Source organism: Stegodyphus dumicola, chromosome 6 (genome assembly GCF_044657685.1).
Source record: "Stegodyphus dumicola isolate Sdum_Otavi_A_Nest chromosome 6, ASM4465768v1".
NCBI lineage: Eukaryota > Metazoa > Arthropoda > Arachnida > Araneae > Eresidae > Stegodyphus > Stegodyphus dumicola.
The window spans coordinates 57,765,391-57,777,649 of NC_140773.1; the positions used below are offsets into that span (position 1 = coordinate 57,765,391).

Here is a 12,259-nt window from a genome sequence, read left to right on the forward strand (position 1 = left end):
AAATTTCGCGCACAAATAAAAGGCAAGATGCTGATTGGATTTGAAAGTACGGTTCGTAGAAACTTTATATTTTAAGTAAGGTAAGATGATATTTTTCTTAAGAAATCAAGGTCGTAAATTAATTTTAGTTGGAAAAAAGGTCACTCAGATTTGAAACTTTTAACTTCCTGTCAGAAAAATCGCTGATATATACGTGATACAGAATATCTTTTAATGAACAAACTACTGAGGATGATAATCGTAGTGCGTCCAATCCAAACAGCAATCTAATCAGGAACAGATGTTTCAATAACGGCACTATTCGAAACAAAATTTACTTGAAGATCGTGTAAAAATGTTTGCTGAAGTATATGGGGAAAAAATTAGGCACATAATTATATCTAGAATTCAGAATTAAAGATACACTCGAATCTAGAATAACATTAGTCAAACATTTATTCACATGCTTACAATTTGCGATTAACACAAATGTAGTATAAACGTTTTTTAAAAAGTGAGTAACAGCTGTTAAGCGTTCATTCTATTGTTATAGATCCAGTAAGCTAGAAAATGGCCACGGTGACAGAAATGCAGGACTAGTTTTCAGCATTGACATTTTGAGGCACAGCACTGGCAGGAAAAGTTGCCAATTTTATTTAACTACTTCTGGTTGTTTTGTGTCTTGAAAAATCCTAAACTGAAAAGAGAAGGAAAAAAGTGTCATTTTGAAACATTCCATCGAGTTTCCTTAAGCACTTAAAAACTAAATAAAATTTATGTAGATAATTTTAATAACTCTAAAATCATTCAAAATATTCTTAACATTAAATAAGATGTCTCATATATACGCATATACTTTGCGTAAGCATTCCTCACTAAATAGACAAAAATATGGAAAGAACTGCACTTCTAAAATTCATTATTTTCGAGAAAAACCTTAATGAAAACTTAGGATGGCGTATTTACGCAAGAAAAATTAGTTCTTATTTACACATTATACACATCATAGCTGATAAAAATAAAACAACTTGTTAATTTACTAATAACAATGTGTTTGTGACACTGTTAATGATGCATTCAGTTCTTGATACTTTCATAGGATGAAACTATCGATATTGGTTCGGTTGATAATAATCTCAAAATAGGTAAAGTATAACGGTACATTTTAGTTCAAATTTTCATCGACAGATTACACCGTTGTGACCCCCAGAGTAAGAATAAAATGAAAAAGTTAACTTTATGCACCATTTATTTTTTACATTTGCGAGTATATTACAGTACAAATAATAATGTAAAAGTTAGCACGTCGTTACAAAATTTTTTTTTTTTTAAATTTGCACATTTTTTGCGATATTAATAATACAACATCAACGAAAATTTGAACAAAAGCTTCTCTTATGCCCAAATAATATCGGCCTGGGTACACAACATACGCCACTTTGTAGCTATGATATGATTTTTGAAACGTGACCAAATTTTAAAAATACCAATTGTGGGGATTTACTTAACAGTTATTTTATGTTTAAGCAGCCTTTCCTATCGCTCTTGCTTTCACCCCACACCTTCTTGCCAGAATGAAGATCGAGGTAGAAAATGTATTCAAATGAAGTAGAAAGAAGTTAGTATTTAAGGGAAGGTTTTGGAAGTGAAGTCAGAGCGTATTCTGCCTGCCTGAAGGCCAAGTTACTATCTTTGATTTTCTAGCGATTAGATTTCTGTGGCATTGAGCTATCCTTGCCATTAGACTTGTTTACGCTAACGTTTCGAGTCAGAACCAGCTTGCGCGATAGTTAACCTGTTAGGCTAACTTAACTTCATTACTTTTAAATTATTCACTACCTTACGAGTTACATCAAACTTATGAACGGTATAACAGTAAGATATATCCCTTATTTAAAATAGCTAAATATACTCTTTTTCAAAAAAAAAAAAAAAAAAAAAAAATTGAATCACCATGAAGGAAATGGTTTACACCTTCTAGGAGGTATGGTTAGGAGTGGTAGAGGTTCCTAATGTCATCCTGCGACACATTATGCCAGGCATTCATCAGTTGTCGCTCCAGATCTGCGATACTTTGTGGTGCCCGAATCTGACGGCCTACTATGTTCCAGACATGCTCGATTGGTGAAAGGTCTGGTGACCTTGCTGGCCAAGGAAGAGTATCAACCGCACGGACAGCGTAATGGCAAACCGCACATTGAGTTGATCAATGTTAGGCGAATTTCGCTACATGCCCAGAATATAATTTGGTGCAATTACAACTTTAGCGCAATTTAAAAGAAGATAAATACGGTATATGGTTGATATTGTGTTATCTGGGTGTAAACAGTTCGGGGTTTTAAAAACTTGTTAGGTTGTAAGTTGCTTCATTACATAGAATGTAACTATCGATTGTACACTACGCAAATTTTAGTTTACGAAGAATTACAAAACAGGAAACATTACAAGATATATTCGCTGAATGCTTATTGATTATAATTCTGAGGAATAAAAGCAATTGAGTATTTATCATACGTTCCGTTTCTATATACTTTAACAAATTAAGGAATAAATTCAGTTTAAATTACTGGAATAAATTCAGTTTAAATTACTGAAAGTCAAATAACTGATATTAAATGTAATGTTTATGAATAAAATAAACCAAAATGAAATGAAACAGGAGCATACGCAATAAGCACACACAAATTTCCGGAATATTTCAATTGTAAACAGTAAATCCAATATGACAAACAGGCTTGTGTATGTTTGCTTATGCTTAGTCGCCAGAGTTTCATCCCACGCCAACGGTACACCATTGAGCATGCGCAGTAAGCAAAATTCTTTAACATTGATCAACTCAATGTGTAGTTTGCCATTACGCGCACAGAGACAGTCCAGAGTATGCGGTATGTGGCCTGGCATTATCTTGATAGAAAATGGCCCCAGGATGACGTGTCATGAAGGGTAATGCAACCAGCCGCAGGATGGTATCAACATATCGTTGCGCTGTTAGATGTACGAAGGTTGACTAAAGATGACCTGCTGTCAAAAGAAATAACGCCCCACACCATCGCACCAGGGGTTATGGCTGTATGCCTTTGTAAAACAAAGGCTGATTGCGACCGCTGACCCCGTCCTCTCCCTACACGAACACGGTGATCATCTGCTTCAAGAGTGAAGCGGGATTCATCGCTGAACACTATACCAGTGCTCCGCAACCTTTTCTCACCTGCGACGCAGAAAAAAATCTTTCTGGAATTTCGTGGCACACCAAAGAGTTCCGAGTTATCAAGGAAGTGCCGAAAAAATTCAAATGCTGACACACTTACAATCACACACACAACCACACAACAGTGAAATATATAAAAACATTTAAAATAGACATTATTAAGGGAAAAAAATGTCATTGTGTATTAAATACATGATAAAAAATTGCAAAATGTCAAATACATGTATTTGATTGCGGCACACCTATATCCTACTCATGGCACACCAGTGTGCCGCGGCACACCGGTTGCGGAGCACTGCACTATACGATGCCAGTCTGATGGCAGCCATGATGATCGGCTGCGACACCACTCCAGACGACTCTGCCGATGTTGTGGGGTCAAAGGCAAAAGTCTTAACGATGGTGGACGGTACCACGGGAGGTATACACGTGGCTGTAGTGCGTTGAATAGTCGACAATGATACCGTTGGGGCGGTTCGGGTCTGGCGAGCAATCATCCTATCTTCAATCGCATTTCTGCTCCTTGGCCTTCCAGAGCCTTCATTTCATCGGCTATTTCCTTGTAGCAACCAATGCTGCCAACATCTTTGCACAGCAGTGTCTGTACGCTGCAGGTGGCGGCCCATTGCTCGGTATGACCACCCAGCTTCACGCAACCCTACAATGCGACAACGTTTGAAGTCGTTTAGTTGTCTGTAAAATCTTCGATATCGTCGTAATGGCATCTTTAGTTGCTCCTTTACGGAATTACAATGGCAGCAACAAAAAATGATTATTTTTCCGCCTCTGTTACTGGTTTCATACTTTGCGAATTGCGCACTAGAAATGCGCGCTATGATCGCAATTCCTGTTCATTTGCCTTGAAACTTTGATCATTTGCATGTTCGATCAAGATGTTTTTGCATACCAAATTTCGTCACGATCGCAGAGGTCCTTCTTGATGCTTCAATTTTTTTGTAAAAGAGTGTAAGAAGGAATGCCTTCGGAGACGTATCTGCATTAAGAGATTTTACGCACTCGTAGCTATTTGCATCTATATTTGTGATTCATTCCTTCCAAAAATTTGCATTCTGACTATGTAATATTTTAAGTTAAGCTAAATGAGTCTCTCAAACTCCGAATCTTCATTTATTTATTCCAAACAGCTGCGAGTGGTAAACAAAGCGAGTTGTAAAATGATACAGTTGATTACAAATAGTTTGTCTTGCTATGCTGGATGGAATTTTATTGTTCCTATTACAGGATTAATAGATACATTTAGAAACTAACCTATTTCTAAAAAGTACTTAAATTATTATATATTAAAAACGATGACAGCAACTATACGCGAACTAGTCAAATAAAGTTAGTTATTATCCAAAAACGCAAAACTTACTTCCTGGAGAATAATATTTTAAACTTTGAACCAGATAACACAAATAAAAATTTAATGTAAATAAAAATATGCGATTTTTCACAGTATTTTATTTAGAACTCTCTTCATTAACCTTCCGAACGCGAGATCTGTGAATAACGAGTTCAAGTTGTATTCTGAATATACTCGATAATGTTCTTATCGCGTCGACAAAAACTGAGATTTTAACTGCGATCAATTTCTCTGGAATACGCTTTTATGAATCTTGTACCTGCGGTCGGAGGGTTAAGAGAAACCTAAAAACATTTTTGGTTATTTTTCAGGTCAGATGAAAATAGCTGAAGACTCAGATTTTGAAATATTTCAAATCCCCGAGTCTATCGTGCACATTCACAAGTATGACAAATAGTTATCTATGGTAAGCCCTCTATCGCACAACGCGTCAAAATTCTCAGTTTCTTTCGTTAATTACACATATCTTAAAAAAATTTAGGGCATGCCACAAGAAACATAATCTTTAGCATTCCTGAGGAGGGCGACTACAAGCCTATCAGCTGTCACTTCTCCCCATCTGGTTGGGTCCGGATTAGTGAAAAAATCTAATCCGCTCTTCCCAAAGCTGTCAAATGTATTTTTTCCATTGTATTTTTATTTTGTCGCGGGTGTCGGGCGGTCGCTTTTGATCGGATTTCAGAGGTCAGTCGGGATCGGTTTGATTGGATTTAGCAGACTTCTGGTCGGTCCTATTTTAAAATGGTCCAATGACCCTCGGTCATCCGTAAACCTTTGGGTTAAGTGTTGAGCTGAAGTGAAGGAATGAAACCATGGAAACACACCTTCAAGGCAGGACGTTTTGAAATCTGCAGCATGGTAATAAGTAAATAAATAATAATAATAAATAATAATAATAAGTAATAAAATCTGCATATGCATCCGCGCAATAAAATCTGCACATTTAGAAGAAATTAAATATTGCAACTGAAAAGTGACACATGTGAGTCGTTTTGCTGTTTTTTCGAACAATAGGGTTTAAACTATCTAATACAGGTTCTTTTAATAAGAAAATTACAGATTCCCCCCACGGGGGAAGGTGGATCATCCCGAATTGAGGAGTTCAAATCGTATGCTACAATGAAATCTCAGCATACTGAAATCATCATCATTATCCATAAAAAAAGAGTTATTTGTAAATGAGTTAATATTTAAATGCATTTCCTACTTTTGTCTGCAATGATAGGCTTACCATCTATTTCTTTCCTTTGAAGATGTCTTTGCTTTGCAAAGCGACGACTTTCTTTAGCATTTTTGTTATTTACAAACTGTCATTTCCTGCTAAAACTTGCCCAGTGTGTAATACGAAGTAGGTTATATTTCAAGTCACATGATCGTATACGACTATAACATTTGCTGCTGAAATTAGTTTATTGTTAGGTGGTAAAACAATTTTATACCTAAGTTATGTTATCTTGATTATGTTTAAATATTTACCAGAATATGTCGTGGCACCAAAGTTCCTAAAAGTATTAATAGCTTGCGAATGACAAACGTTTTCAGCCGACAATTTTTTTTACACTTCTGGGCAATTTCAATTTCAGTTTTACCAGCATTAAAAAGTTCTAATTCCAAACTTACAGTTTTGCTTGAACCTAATTGCAAAATTGGTTCAAAACTTAGTTTTGGCGAAGGTACTTTAAAATAAAATTTATCATTAATAAAAATGACATAATGAAAAAGATATATCACCATATATCAATAAAACATTTATAATGCAAGTGGTGAAATGTGAATGTAATAAGTTTTTATTGCGACCAAACTTTCTTATAAACCTGCAATGGCAACAAAAGACTAAAATAATATTAAAATCATTTTTCCTTAAAGAAAACAGTTTGCTTTTGTATTATCAGGAATGCCAACTTACCAAACACAAAAATCAGAAGAATTTTCTAGCAATAAAAACATACCGAAAGGAAAGAATGCTTTCAAAAAAAATAATAAACAGGTTTGAAAACATCAGCCGTGCCACCGAGCGAAATCTAAAAATCGCATTCACAAATGATATACATTATGAATATATTTCATTTATTTCATGAAATAAACGCAGAAGAAGTAATCTCTATACGATTTTTAAAAGGTATACGTGCATTTTACTTTTCTCGAAAGTATAGATAGAAGCTCATAAATTTTTAAACTATTTTCTCGGAGCTCTTCAAATTTGCATCTTTTAACGACGACAGAAATGCATAGAACAACTTTGATCTTGCTTTATGTTAGCTATTCTTTGAACTTGCTTTACTGGCAATCTAATCTAATCTAAGAAAATAAGTAATCTAATCTAATCTAAGAAAATAAATAAGACTGGAACAGGACGTTTCAGCCACATTCTTGCGACCTTCAGCAAAGTATAATTCTCTCACTCATGAAATGCCATATGTTTTCCTTCATAGGTAATATAGAGAAAAATCATGCAATTTCAGATGCCAGACGTCAAATTACTGGAAAAAAGTAAAGAAATATTGAGCCAACAAAGAAATCGTGAGAAATTTCAATATTAAAAAATATTCAGTAACAATATCTTGTACACTAGATCGAAGGAAGTATGGTCAAAAATCAGGAATTTTCGGGCAAATCTGGATATATGCACAGCAGAGCCACCACCCTGCAAAATAAAGCAAACATTCAGCGACTTGCCCATTAGGAGCTCAATTGTTAATGAATTGCCTATCTCCGCTGTCTCAACTGTTCAGCCGCAGATGTATTTACTTGCATAAGAATTGCATCCTTAATGAGCTAAGAATACCTGAAGACTTGAAACAACACAATTTTAAACTTCATCCGTAAGCAATACTAAATTAGTTTTATGTGATTAGTTTAATTTTCGATTAAATCGTTTCAATTCTTAGACATTTTTGACGTTTGCATACAATTTTGAAATCGTTTTCAAATAATACTTTACTTTACAAATGCTATTGCTGTAGCAGCAGGATTTCACTCCGAATTTTCGAGAAGTGCAAAATACTATTCCCCCCCCCCATTTCTCAATAGCAGCGTTCAAGCATCGAAATCGCTTTCACGGTTGATCAAAGAACGATTTCGAGGTAAACACGTCTGTGTCTGGGAAGAGTATCACGGTCGATTAAGAAACTAGAGCATATATCCGAATCTGAAGTTCTTACTGAGGTCACAATAAATGATTCCTTCGGCACGCTTCTTTCTAACTCATCCGTCCAACAAAAGGTTCCACAATGGACAAAACCTAGAACTCATTTGGTTGCACAGACATCTCAGTAACAAATACATTTCCTGCCTACTCTTGGCTATCCTAGTACTTAGCTAAATGAAACCAGGTGTTAGTTACATTTACTGAACAAAAGTTTCCTGAATTGGTACTAAATATGTTTCATAGACGAAAAAGGCTACGTTGCTCACCATTGAAAATTCACAGTACGCAGTATGATTTTTCCAAATAGAATCATGAAGAACAGTTCCATTAAATATATCCAAGAAAATAATGTGTGTTGTGACTTATCCCATTCGTCTGACAGTAACATCAGAACAAGCCCACAAAATTCATCGTGGCAAGAAGAGCAAGATTGCGACTGACGCTGGCAACAGCCTTGAGCACCATACAGGTGACAGTACGACTTCGCTCAATTTCTCCCCCAGTTTTTATGGATCTCGGGGGACGGATCCGAGCGTTTCACACCCTTCGTCTCCTACCTCCAACCTCTCGGAAGGAAGTTCGGCTCGCCATATATTTAGAGTGCCCCCATGCCGCATACCCTCTCCGGTATTGGAAACCGGGCCCTTCGGTTCTGCAGTAGGCTGCCCTAACTACTATACCGTCTGAGCGGGAAGAAAATAATAGTTTTCATCAATGATGTTATCAACATATTGCTTATACAATAGAATGGATAGTCATTCTTAGATATTTTCCGTTATATGACAACATGTGCCAAACAGTTCCCCGCATGAAAATATACGTGTCGACGCTGCCTGTTTATTGACTTAATCCCGATTGAGCCATTTCCATAAACAGCCTTAACAGTTGTTCTCCTTTGAGCCTTAGAGAAGTAAATTCAATCCCCTTCTATAAATGAGAGAAAGTAAAGTCTGTGCTTTCAATGATATAAAAATTTTTATCGTAGTTTATATCTTGTTGAGATATGATTATATACGAAAGCAACATTATATAAATATTTTGGTTTTAAATTTATTTAATATTAGTTTAGCAGAAGTTTTTAATCTTATTTTACACGTTTCTAAGATATGCATTAAAAGCAATAAGCTACGAAAAGAAGCTTAAAAATGATAGATATAAATTCGCCAATTTTTGTTACTACCGTGTTTACTGAAGTATTTTCCCTCCTTTTCCTACTAATTTTACTGCTTTAAATTTCGTACGAGAAAAATATGCGGAGACAACTCTTTCTAAAGAGATGGCTTAAGTGCCAAACGTAGAATATTAAAAAGCACAAATAAAGACACGCTATTATTATTATATTCTGTATTTCAAGTGACTTCTCAATTTCAATAATATTCTTATACAAAATACTTTATTTTTGCATACATTTTACCTTTCTCCTTTTACCCAAATGTTTACGCTTCCTCTTTTACCCTATATAGCATCAGTCTTCATTTCCTTGAACAATACAGATTGTATAGTTAATAACTAATTAGAAAAAAATGCTTATCAGGTTTTGGAAGTGCTCATAAATTAGTATAAAACGTATTAAATAAACATTGTTGCTGTATTTTTATATATCAGTACATTTTCCAGATTCAGATCTAATTCAAGACCAAATTCTTCAATACAGACAGAACACACTGGTTGTAATGAAAGTTTTCCTACAAAAAACGTTCTTAACAAAATTAGGAAAATAAAACATGAAAGCAGTATCTTTAGTGCGGGTAGTAATCAGAACCCAAATTTATGATTTTCAGGCAACGTTTTGCTAATTTTTCGAAGCCTTCGGCCCAGAAAGTTCAAAAATAGATAGATCAACCTTATTTCGGGTGTCTTGTGCAGAATGGAAGATAATACCGGCAAAATGTAGCTGCAAGTGTAAAAAGAGACATAAGGAGCGATGTCGGGGTTATATGTTGGGTGTGGCAGAAGATCTCATTCCAGTCCGTACAGAGTCCAACCGATGAATGCAGACACATGTGGTCTCGCATTATCTTGATGGAACATTTCCTTTTTGCGCTGGAATTCTGTTTGACGTTTTCCCTTAAGAGCAGCGTCAACAAGGACTAGCATCTCGCTATACACCTTACTGCCAGGGGTTTACCATTCTTCAGATACTCTATGCGGATAATACCACGGCTATCCCACCAGATACAAAGCATGATCTTTTTGTTAGTCTAATTGCGCTTTGCGATGCTGCTCAAACCAACCTTTTTTTCAACTTGTGTTGTTGAAGTAAATCCACTTTTCATCACAAGTAACGATCCGGTCCAGAATTTTGTACTTGCGTTGATATTCGAGCAGATTAGTTCAGGTACACGTCTGTCTTTATCTGCTTGAGTCATGCGGCACTCAGTTATTGAACTTTTACGTCAAGTTTATGCGATGCACAGCGCGACTAATAGACATGGAAATGACGTCTAAGTTCTTAGTAAGCTCTCGAGTGGTTGCATACTGATCTTCTTCCGCGAGGTCTCGCAGGCGAGTCTCATCAACATCAGTAGGCCAGACAGAGGGCTTTGCTTCTTGAATGTCATAGTCCTTCGTTTTGAACTTACAGTATCAAATCTTCACAGTGTCATATGGTACAATATTAGTACCTAAAGTACATATGGTACAATATTAGTACCAGCTGACATTCTGTAGCTGACTTTTTGCAACAGTACTGGAAGTAAACGATGGTTCTCATCTAGTAGCGTGTGATAGTTCCATTTCAAACACCATGTACTTAATGATAACGATATTTTTTACAAATTTCACAACACAGTGTTCTAAAGCAAGTCTCTTTCAAATGCCAAAAATCGCTTGACAAAATATGATTATACAACCCAGCTCAAGTGTTTGTTCAGACGATATTTGCGGTGGCGGGAAACTTTCGTTAAAACCCGATACATCTGTTTTAACTCACTCGAATATTCAAATACATATAACTTGGTATTTACAACAACAAAGCTGGTAAATATAAACATTTTAATAGACAGGTACTTCTTATTTTTGACACGTCATAAATACCTTTTAATATCAACCCAGTGAATCTTGGAATTTGCGTGTTATAATTGAGGTAAACGATTGATTGCTTATATGATAGAAATATTAGTTACAACTGATATGATAAATTTTAAAAATCAGTACAGTATCATTATGTAATACATATCATTTTTGAAGTAAACAAGTTGTTAAATTTTCTGACCTTTAATAATTGACAAAAATTTAGTTTTGATTTGACTAATAAAAAAGATTATACGCATCGAGACGGAAAGAAAGAGAACAGAAGGAAGAGAGAGACTAATTGTCTTCTTCAGTACTAAATTTGTTAAAGCAGATCATGTACACGTTATCTGCTAAAAGGGGAAAGTCTGGTTTCGTGGAGAAATTCTAAAGAAATTACTAGTTCATTCGTTCACACACCTGCTCACTCAAATTTAAACAAAGGCACAGAACTGAAACAGTGCGTATTTTTTATCAATATCGCTCCATCAGCAAACGGTTCCATCAGGGGCCGAGTGGTTAAAACTGCTGAATTTTGGCAGTTCGACCTCCTTTGGGTTCGATTCTTGACGAGCGTGCTGGCTACATGGTTGGTTTTTCATATGTTTAACGTGAATACGAGCCAATTCACCTCAAGAAGTCCTTCATGAAAGCATCCTCTTCTTAGGCAGATAGCTCTCGTGGCTTTGGTACATTCAGATAACCAAACAACCTAACATGAGCAAACGAATGGGAATAATTCAGAATTCGAAATCATTTGCTGCATAATTCTCAGCACTTTATATTTGACGTATCCCCAGAAATGTGAACTGAAGAATCTCTTGTACAGCTAGGGAATATTAGTTACATGTAATAAAATATACAGATGCGCACGTTAAATTTGCTAGTGATAAATTACACACTCTGTCGATTAAAACTAACATAGCGTTAACAATTTTTAAAGTATTTTTTAAAATTACGAACAATTAATCAGCTGCTCTCAGAGTAAAGAAAATTAACAAGAAAGTCATGAATTACAATTTGTTAACTATTTTTAGAAATTAAACAGAAGCAGTGCCGAAAACTTAGCGACTTAGTTGCTAAATATTTGATTTCTCATAGAAGTACTCTCAAAGTTTTTCCATCTGTTGAGAAGTATTAATTTATCTGATAAATAAACGAATAACATTATATATTTATAATTAAATTTTCTTCAGCTTTTTTAGAAATAAAAAAGCGCATTCTCTCAATATTTTCGATCAATGAACGTTACACAATAGGTTTCATTTCCATTTACGCATTTCTAAGTTATATTGCATATAAGCACCCGTGTCTAGCGGACTGGCATATTTATAATACGGATAAAAAAGTACGCATACCAAAAATGTATTTTAATCACTTTCCTTAAATTTTGAAATTTAAATTATCAGCAGTTTTGACAGTTTCCACCTTTCTACGTATACAATGCTTCTGGGAAATTTTTAGAAGACTTGGGAAGAGGGGAAGATAGAAAAATCACAATAGGCCCTCCGAACTGCAACTGTAGCCTATCGAGTTGCAGGAAGCG

The 12,259-nt window shown here is 35.4% G+C and overlaps 1 protein-coding gene across 1 annotated transcript in view; it reads right to left on the reverse strand.

Moving 5' to 3' along the window:
• Nucleotides 1–417: 417 nt before the first annotated feature.
• LOC118188305 (ubiquitin carboxyl-terminal hydrolase isozyme L3-like) overlaps nt 418–12,259 on the reverse strand; it is a 53,884-nt gene continuing 42,042 nt past the window's right edge. Inside the window, exon 8 of the mRNA XM_035358716.2 lies at nt 418–676. The gene's annotated coding sequence lies outside the window, so the exon portion shown is untranslated. The remainder of the gene's footprint in view (nt 677–12,259) is intronic.